The sequence below is a fragment of the Arachis stenosperma genome, chromosome 3 (assembly GCF_014773155.1).
Source record: "Arachis stenosperma cultivar V10309 chromosome 3, arast.V10309.gnm1.PFL2, whole genome shotgun sequence".
Taxonomy (NCBI): Eukaryota; Viridiplantae; Streptophyta; class Magnoliopsida; order Fabales; family Fabaceae; genus Arachis; species Arachis stenosperma.
The window spans coordinates 152,455,111-152,464,224 of NC_080379.1; the positions used below are offsets into that span (position 1 = coordinate 152,455,111).

Below are 9,114 nucleotides of genomic sequence, written 5' to 3' on the forward strand. Positions count from 1 at the left end.
TACATAACATTTTATAACATGATGCCTTAAGAACTGATTTGATTTTCAAATGTCAAAGTGCAAAACCAAAAACTGAATTCATTGCTTTCAAAGTATTAAAAACCAAAAAATCATAGACAATAATAGGCAAAACCAAAAATTGAAGTCATTTACTGGAACAATACCATATGAGATAATGATTCTAATCCAAGATGCTTTTGCTCGCTGCAATAAATAAGGTATTTCTTCATGCAATATTTTGTATTTCAAATTGTAATGACTTTTGTATTTTAATTCATGTAAGCCTTTCTATATATTGCATTTGTCATAGATAATTTCATGTAATCCCTTTTTAAATCTTTTTTAGGCTTCAATAATTGCTTCCTTAACATATGTGTTTCTTTTAGTAGTAGTAAATAATAATCCACGCCTTTTTATCTACAAGTGTGACTAGAATGGACTAATGTCCCTTAGGGATTTAAGTCATCATTGACTTCTTGGTTTCATATATGTGTTAGGTAGGTAGCATTGTGTTAATTAGCAGTTTTGGTTAGCTGAGCTAAATTATTCATTATGCTATGTTTGGGTCTTGGTGATGACTAATGCTTTGTGCATGATTTTCTTATCTATCATCATTTCATACAGTTACATAAAGGCTCAATTCTCTTCTCTTTTGATGGAAAACTTCGTTATTGCATAGTCACATTTGAAAAGATATATAATGGTAGCTTCCAGTTTGGATTTGTTATTTGTATTTGTTTTCAGTCTTGGTGATGGCTAATCCTATGGTTGAAATTTGTCCAATGCTTGATTTGGATTGTGCTCTGTCTTTATTGCTTATTTATTTATTTGTTTTCTTTTCACTCTCAAAATCTATGTAAAATAAGAAGGCAAACTAGGATGTGAAGAATTTGAAAAAGGTATTGGGAGCCCTACAACCTTTAAAAGCTCATATTTTGAAAATCATATAACCCTTTTTTTGGCTCATTTTGTATGTCATTGTGAATAGGAAATTACCATTTAGATAAAAAATGACTAATTGGTTTTGAATTAGTACGGATAAGAGAGTCATTTTCCTACGCCTAATACACCAAATATATCCCTAAAGTATATGACATTTTAGCAAAGAGAATGAAAAAGAAATGATTTTCAAATCTGTGTTATATTATTGTTTATTTGTTTATGAAAGAAACATTAAATGTGATGATTTTTCATTGTAATGTAGATCAACCAAGTTGAAACTGTTAAAGAGGCCAACGAGGTGGTGAAGCATGCAAAGGAAACATATAATAAAGTGGTAACTTCCCGTAGATGTGGAAAAACCATACACGCTTTCATTGCTGCCATTGGAATTGAGAAAATCCGACAGGTAGTATGATCTTCTATAAAATAATTCTTCTGCTTTTGAATGCTAATATGTTATGACTTTGCTCAAGTGAATTTTCTTGAGAAAAAATTCGATTTTCTTGCAAATTGGCTTCTTGAAACTTAGCTTATTACTCTTAGCTTTTATGTCTATTGCAGAATAATAATATTTGTTTCTCAGTATCTATTAATTTGGAAAAAAAACTTATATTTCTATTAATTTATTTGATTTTGGTGGATTTCGATTCATTTCAAGTATTCATTTATAATATTGCGATGATGAAAATAGCCTTGCATCTTGCCTCTTCACCTAATACTTATCTTTTGAATTAACTTTGACATCTTGGACTGTGTCGCAAATTTAACTTGGAGTGGATAAAGGTTATAGTTTGTTCATTTCAAATGATGTGTTACATTTCAAAGTAGTCATAAGCACTAAGGGGTAGTTCTCCTTTGAAAAGTTCGTCAATAGCATTAAAATATAAATTAACTTACTGTCTTTATACAATCAAAGTTAGTAACATATTTGCCGTTTAGTAGCATATCATGATTTTATATAATCAAAATTCACTCACGAACACTGCAGTTAGTAACGTAATTGTTGTTCGATCAAAATATTTTATTTTCTGTTTCATTAGAACAAACTACTATATATCAAATGATTGCATAGCTCCGGCGAAATATAAGAAATACCGTAACAAGTTGTATATAAAATTACTATTAAGATTTTTTTTATAGGCATTTTTTCTGCTTTTGTCTATTTTATTAGGAATCATTCATTGAATGTGATATATACGAAGAATGAAACTCCATCCGTCAAAGCTGTTGGAACTTAATGTTGATTTAGAACATAATTTTGACTCAGCTGTTCATAATCAACTATGCACAACTAAACTTTTCATAAATTAGTCAATTCATTAATATAACTTGACCATCATTCTTCAATCGCATTTGATAACAGTTGATAAAGGGGAATGGCAGTGTCCTATTGTTCCAATAATTCCACCACTTTTTTTGTATCATTACATTAAAAATCAACATCGATGGCCATAGAAGAATTACTTTATTTTTTTGCTTAGTAGGTAGTTAACATTGTTTAATTCTAGGAACTAATTCTAATTGCTTAAATTTATTATTTACTTTAATTTATTTCTCCTTTTGGTTTTATTTGTTTGTTGTGTGATTGTAATCAATGTGATTTAGTGTTTCAGTGTTCATTAGTGATGTTTTAATTGGATTGAATTTAAAAAAAAAAAGAAAAAAAATTAATTAAGTTCCTTTATAATCTTTTTTGCTCCTTCATTATGTTTGGTTTAGGATTATAGAAAATAATCTTTTCTGCCCTCTTGATTTGTGTGTTATGTACTTGGTTCAGGATTCAATTCCAAATCTAAATGCATATGGTATAAGATTACATTAATTTTTTGTGGTAGTGTGATATTATTGGTATTTTAATTTCTTTTGTACTCTGTTAGCAAAATCCAAATTTGTATTCTATTCTAATATAATTTCTTCTTATGAAGGCAATATGTCATCACTTTATGATTGGTTGGTTGTTCTGTTTCAATCTATGCCAAACTAATAATCATAGACCTATAAATATAATTAAAGTCATCTTTCTGTTTTTTATTTGTTTTGTTGAGTTATTAACCTTTCATTCAGTTGATATTTTGTGGTCATAATATTATGATGATCATTTTTCTCAGAAGCTTTATACGTCATTGAAAATGTGATATGTAGGTCTTCAGCATTTTGTTTCTTTTCTCTTTTGAAATTTTCTACTGCACTATAATATAGCTAATGCCATCACATTTTAACTCCTGTATAATTTACATGTCTCTATGCACATGATGTTTCCAATTATCCATGCAATTCAGTTTGTGGCAGTCAAACATAGTGGGCTTTTATATATGTAATTCTTTTGACATTTGATTAGTTAATTCTTATTGCAGAAATCCAGTGACAATCTTAATAGTGTTCTCATGCCAATAGCAATGATAGATCAAGATTCGGATACTGAAGTAACAATTGTGCAGCTTAGCTTTGGTGATCGTCTTGGGGCTCTTATTGACATGGTGACATGGCTCTTTGAAATATATTTGTGCTCAAACTCTAAAACTTTGCAATCCATTTGAATATATTAGTGTATTCTTGGTTAGATATTGTTGAAGTAAGATAGCGTTGCTTTTTAGAGTTAGAGAAGATTTATTACTCCTCTTACCTTTGCCCTATTGTCCGTCTTTATATATCCCTTATGCCATGTTAGTGTAAGTGAGGAAGATCGTGTGCAACGTAATTTTTTTTCTCCAAATCTTTATAAGTCAATGATGTTGCTGTCACTATGGGGATTATAACGTAAAATGTTACTTCTAGAGAATAAAAAACTGAATTATTAAAAATGTTTGATGGTTGAAATGAACAATTTGTTTGAGAAGTATTTGAAAAGAGATGCTTAGCAGCCAAATTTTCTATGCCATGTTACAAAAAGACATTAATTTTATCAGATTTTATTATAGTTTTGAGTTCATTTTCTATATGTGCCTCATTATTAAATATACAAGTATTACTAATAATGGACTTATTTATGCTTATACTTATTAATTCTTATGCTTTTTTTTGTCTTATATATTTTTATTAAAGTTCTAACTTATTTGAATTTATAACTGTAATCGTATAACAATATTTATTTAAACACATTTACATAATAATTTTTATATTTAAGTAGGACTCATTAATATAGACAAAAAAAATCAAGATTATTTTGGTTTTTATAGAATGTAATAGTGTTATATTCTGTATAATAAATTTTTAATACAATAATTTTTCAAATTAAAAATAATAGTTATTAATATTAATGGATAGGTACCAACTAAATTTTATAATGGAATAATATTTAGTCCGGACATAACCCGAATTTTATATTATAAATTTTTTTATACTAAGTAAATTAATTCTTTCAATAAATATATATATTAATCTCTTTATAAACAAATTATACATGAATATAATAAAATAAATTAAGTATATGATCCACGCATAACACAGGTTATATACTAGGAGTCTAATAATATAAATAAATGTCACTTAATTAGTGTTTATTGTTTATATGATTAGAATATAAATTATTTTTATTAAAGTTTTAATTTTTTAGATTGTATAACAGTAACATATTTAAACACAAACATAATGATTTTAATATTTAAGTTGAATCTATTAATATGAACTAAAAAATAATAAAATTATTTTACTCTTTATAAACATAGAATAAGACAATCTTATACATTATATAATAAATTTTTATATAATTTTTTTTAAAATTAAAAATAATAATTATTAGTACTAATAAATTGATATTCTTAAATTTTATAATGGAATGATATTTGGCCCGGGCGTAGCCCGGGTTTTACCCTAGTATTATATAATAAGTAATTAATGCATGCTTAGGTGATCGACAAGTGTTATGGCCAGTTAAATGACACATATCTCAACAAGTAAAATTACATTATCAACTAAAAAAATAAAATGTCAACATTGAAAAGTGAAGGGATAAAATAGGTTTTGTAGCTGCCAAAATAAATAATAACTCTGAAAATAGTGTGTTTGACAAAAAAAAAAGTTATTCCCTGAGACAAAGTAATAGAAAGTAGAAACTTCAAAGCATATAAGATTGCGAAGGAGATTTTGGCTATGAGCGGATTCTTTCTGCTTTTGGGGTTAGAATTCAAATTTCAAACACAAAATTTGAATAAGCATTCCAAATCAGAACTAAGTGAATAAATTTAAACTTAAGGTTTTATATTTCAATTCTTCTATCCTTGATTTTCTGTCACTTTCTTTGCTTCTTTTTTAGGGCTGTCAATTCATACCCTATTCGCGGGTACCCAACTCGGTCCAACCCATTTGGATAGGGTAGGCTATCCTACCCGCTGCGGGTAGGGTAGGGTATGGTCCGGGTATGCCTGCGGGTAGGGTAGGGTACGGATTTAGGGTGTACCCTACCCTACCCTACCCGCACCTCAAATATATAACACATATTTTATAAAAATTAGGTATATAGTTAAAGAAGTGAAAGTTGAACCTACAACTTTTCTTATGTAATGACTTACAATAAGTAAACAACCACTAAACTAGTTAGTTAATTTAGTAATTTAGAGTACTAGTTTATTATTTTTTATGTCATTAATATGTATAAAATTTGACATGATTGAATTTTATATTTACTTTGAAAATTTTTTATATATCTGTGGGTAGGGTAGGGTAGGGTAGGGTTTAGAACTTTAGGGTGCGAGTAGGGTTAGGGTTGAGAGATTCTCAACCCGCAGGTAGAGTAGGGTAGAATATTAATAGAATTTTCAACCCGCGGGTAAGGTTAGGATAGGGTCCAAACCCTACCCTACCCTACCCATTGCCAGCCCTATTCTTTCTTTCTACTTGGGCGCTCTCTCTCTCTCTAAAAAGAAAAACCAAGGAGCTTACCGGTGATGGAAACATGAACTGGCATAGAAGATAGAGAAAGGGCGTGCTCAGTGCTGCTGGTTAGGAGAGTGTCTGTCGAAGAAAAAAGAATACGACGACAGAAGCTCCGAATCTGTTTCCGGCGAGTAGCAAAGATGAAGAGCAATAAATTAGAGGTGGCGGTGGCTGTTGATGCAGCTGCAAGGAGAAAAAATAGTGGCACGGTGAGTGGTGTTACTACCGTCAGAGAAGAAGGAGCAGTTGGCAACAAGTTGACGACTTCAGTCAAAAGAATGGAGAGCTCCGAGATCCTGTCGTCGGTGGTGTGACAGAGGTAAATTTTCTTCTTTAAAAGCAGAAGTTTATTTTTTTTTTCTTTTTTTCTTTTTAAAAAATATTACAGAAAATGCCATTAGGGTTTGCGATGCAAGCAGAGGAAACGCCAGAACTCCGGTGCAATGTTTTGGTAAGCGTTCCGGCAATGTATTTTTGTGGTGTGGTATTATTAGTATTTTAGTTTATTCTGTCCCCTGTTAGCAAAATCATCTAACCAATAAATATGATGGAACATATTCTTCTTCCTTTTTTTTAACATTTTTATTAGAATTTTTAAATATGTAATTTGAGAAGTTAATTCCTTTTTTAAGGAACAACTTCCCTGGCAAAGCTCAAGGTGTGAAACTTGCTGGCAAGGTGCTCCAGCTGAAGTTGCGCCTGCCAAAACGGTATGAGTGATGCGTCTGCCTTAATTGCTATCTTTTTTACCTTTCTTTTATTTATATTATATCATTTTTATCTCTTCTTTAGTTTGTTCAGTTTAATTTTTGGATGGCAAACATTAATATTTAACTAAGTTTATATGTATTTAACTAATTTTGTTCTTCCTTTTCCTTCCATAACTTTTGTATATTTGGTTTTGAGTTTCCTTTAAAAATGAGTTTCCTTCCATATATAAATATTAAAAACTCAATGGCACACAGATAATGCAAATGGTTAAAGTCATGTATTACATGCAGTATTTTGTGAATACGCAGCAATAATACTAATAATAGTTCATAAACAACTTCCTTCATAATGAATGTACCTTCCAATTTTTAGTTTGCATTACAATTTCTATGAACTCAGTATATACCACTGCTACAGTTCTATCTATGTTATGGTTTGTTGGCAGTTTTTTAATCATTGAACCATGTTCTTGACTATTTTCTATAACTATAACAACTTAAAAATTATATAGATTTCCTTTCCTGTATTTTGAGAAGCAAACATTTTTTAGTTAACTAATTGAAATTTAAAAAACAGGTCACTATGTGTAAAACAAACAAATTTTAGTTAACTAATTAATTGTTAGCATTATATTAGAGAAGAGATCATGAACTTGAATTTTATAGTGATTCCATTAGCATGTGTACTAGAGTTCAATTGCATCTTTCTTGTGTGCCCTCGATATGATGAACTTGGATGTAGCTGCTCGATTGTGGTTTAGAAGTACAGAGAAGAATGCAGATATAATATGAGATGTATTCATACTAATTTTGTGCTATTGCTAAAAGTTTTTAATTGTTCTCTCTTGGCTTTTGTGTTGCTCCTCCCCCTTTGATTTGAACTTTTATGTGTATTCAATTTTCATGATTTTATTTTCAGCATAGATAATATTGCTTAATCTGTTCACCATTCGATTTGCACCATTATATTGATCCTTGGAGATGATGTCAGTGATGTGTTATTCTCTATGACTTAGTGTTTCGGTTTGATATTCACTTAGTACACAATTATTAGCATAATTTCATAATGATATATATGCAATGGAGGGGAGAAGAGAATAGATATAGATTACACACTAAGAATAACAGTTTTTGGGTATATATAGATGGATGATCATATCAGTTAAAGAATAGATTTATGGACCAAATTCTTTTAATGTATACAAATGATTTTAAGGAAGATTGTATAGTGGTAAATAAATCATTCGGGTCTTTATATGCTTTTGGGATCTTTAAAACTTTATACTAAAGATATTTAAGTACAAATTATATATTAATTATTAAAATGATTTCTTTTGAAAGCCATGGCTCGACCATGTGATCTTATTTTATAAGATTTGCTGCTGCTATAGTTTGGGTAAAGGATGTATGGTATGGAAATTAAATTATATTCATGTCTCGATCATAATGCTTTGTTAGAGCTTGATCCTGTGACTTTTGCCTCATAATAGAGACCTGTTTAAGATTAGGAAAGGAATATTTGGATACTCACATCTAGATGTGTTTTTGACTTATATGTGATTTGAAGTTGGCTTAATTACTTTTGATATAAGGCATATTGGTGTAAAGCTGAACCCAGAAGAGAAAAAGTAAATGAATGATATTTTCATATGTGGAATTTTCAATTCATCATCATGAATAAGTTTCTGCTTCAAACTGCAAATGCTTCCAATTTTATCTTAGGGACCATATATGGTTAATGGTTTAGTTGCCAATAGCACCATTGCCACTCATATGTTGTCTCACTTTGAATTTCAACATGTATTCATGTAGCACTGACGGTTGTTTTAATCGATAAACATGTTAGTCTCTTCCTAAAAATATTGTTTTCCATTCTGTGTCTCAAATTGGCTTGCCTAAGGATTATTTCTTGTGAAGTTATGAAGATGTAATGTTCATAACTTTGAATTTGTATGATATTGTACCTTTTTTGTTTTGTTCAATTGTGTTCATGTCTTGAGTCTCATTTTTTTATACTTTGACTGGTACTATTTGTTCCAATCATCTCATTCCCTAAGGCATTATTATTATTTTTACTGGTGCAAGTTCCTCCTATAACTGATATATGCAATTGAGAATGAATCAGATCAAAGCTTCCTAAAGTATTCTTGAGAAAACACAAGAAGTTTGAAGGAGATGGTTGTGCTTTTAAGATATATCTCTTAGTTTTAATATTACTGTTTTTCAATAGATTCCAAATTCATATTCTAAATCAATGTAGAATAATTATTGTTGATTTTATTTTATTACTTTGATTTTACTTTGTAAGTTTATGACATTTGTGCAGACGAAAGTGATCAGAAGTATAAATAGTTGTTAAAGTGCACACGTATAAATAGTTGGGTAAAAGACTTACTTCAATTGATATAGATGTGCATATATAAGATTTGATGTACTAATATTGTTTTAATTAGTTCTATTGATTGTAGAATTATTATCTCAATTTTCTAATCTAATTTTATAATATTTTTAATCAAAATACAGAAGTCATTTGTCCAAGTTAGGTTATTGCGACCAAAATGCATACTTTCTCCATATCATAGTAGTAGAA

The 9,114-nt window shown here is 29.5% G+C and overlaps 1 long non-coding RNA gene across 1 annotated transcript; it reads left to right on the forward strand.

The window, feature by feature from the left end:
* Positions 1-5,776: 5,776 nt before the first annotated feature.
* LOC130970438 (uncharacterized) lies at positions 5,777-6,682 on the forward strand. The gene is made up of 3 exons (XR_009082066.1): positions 5,777-6,133; positions 6,216-6,265; positions 6,447-6,682. It is a non-coding gene; the product is annotated as an uncharacterized LOC130970438 (long non-coding RNA).
* Positions 6,683-9,114: the final 2,432 nt, after the last annotated feature.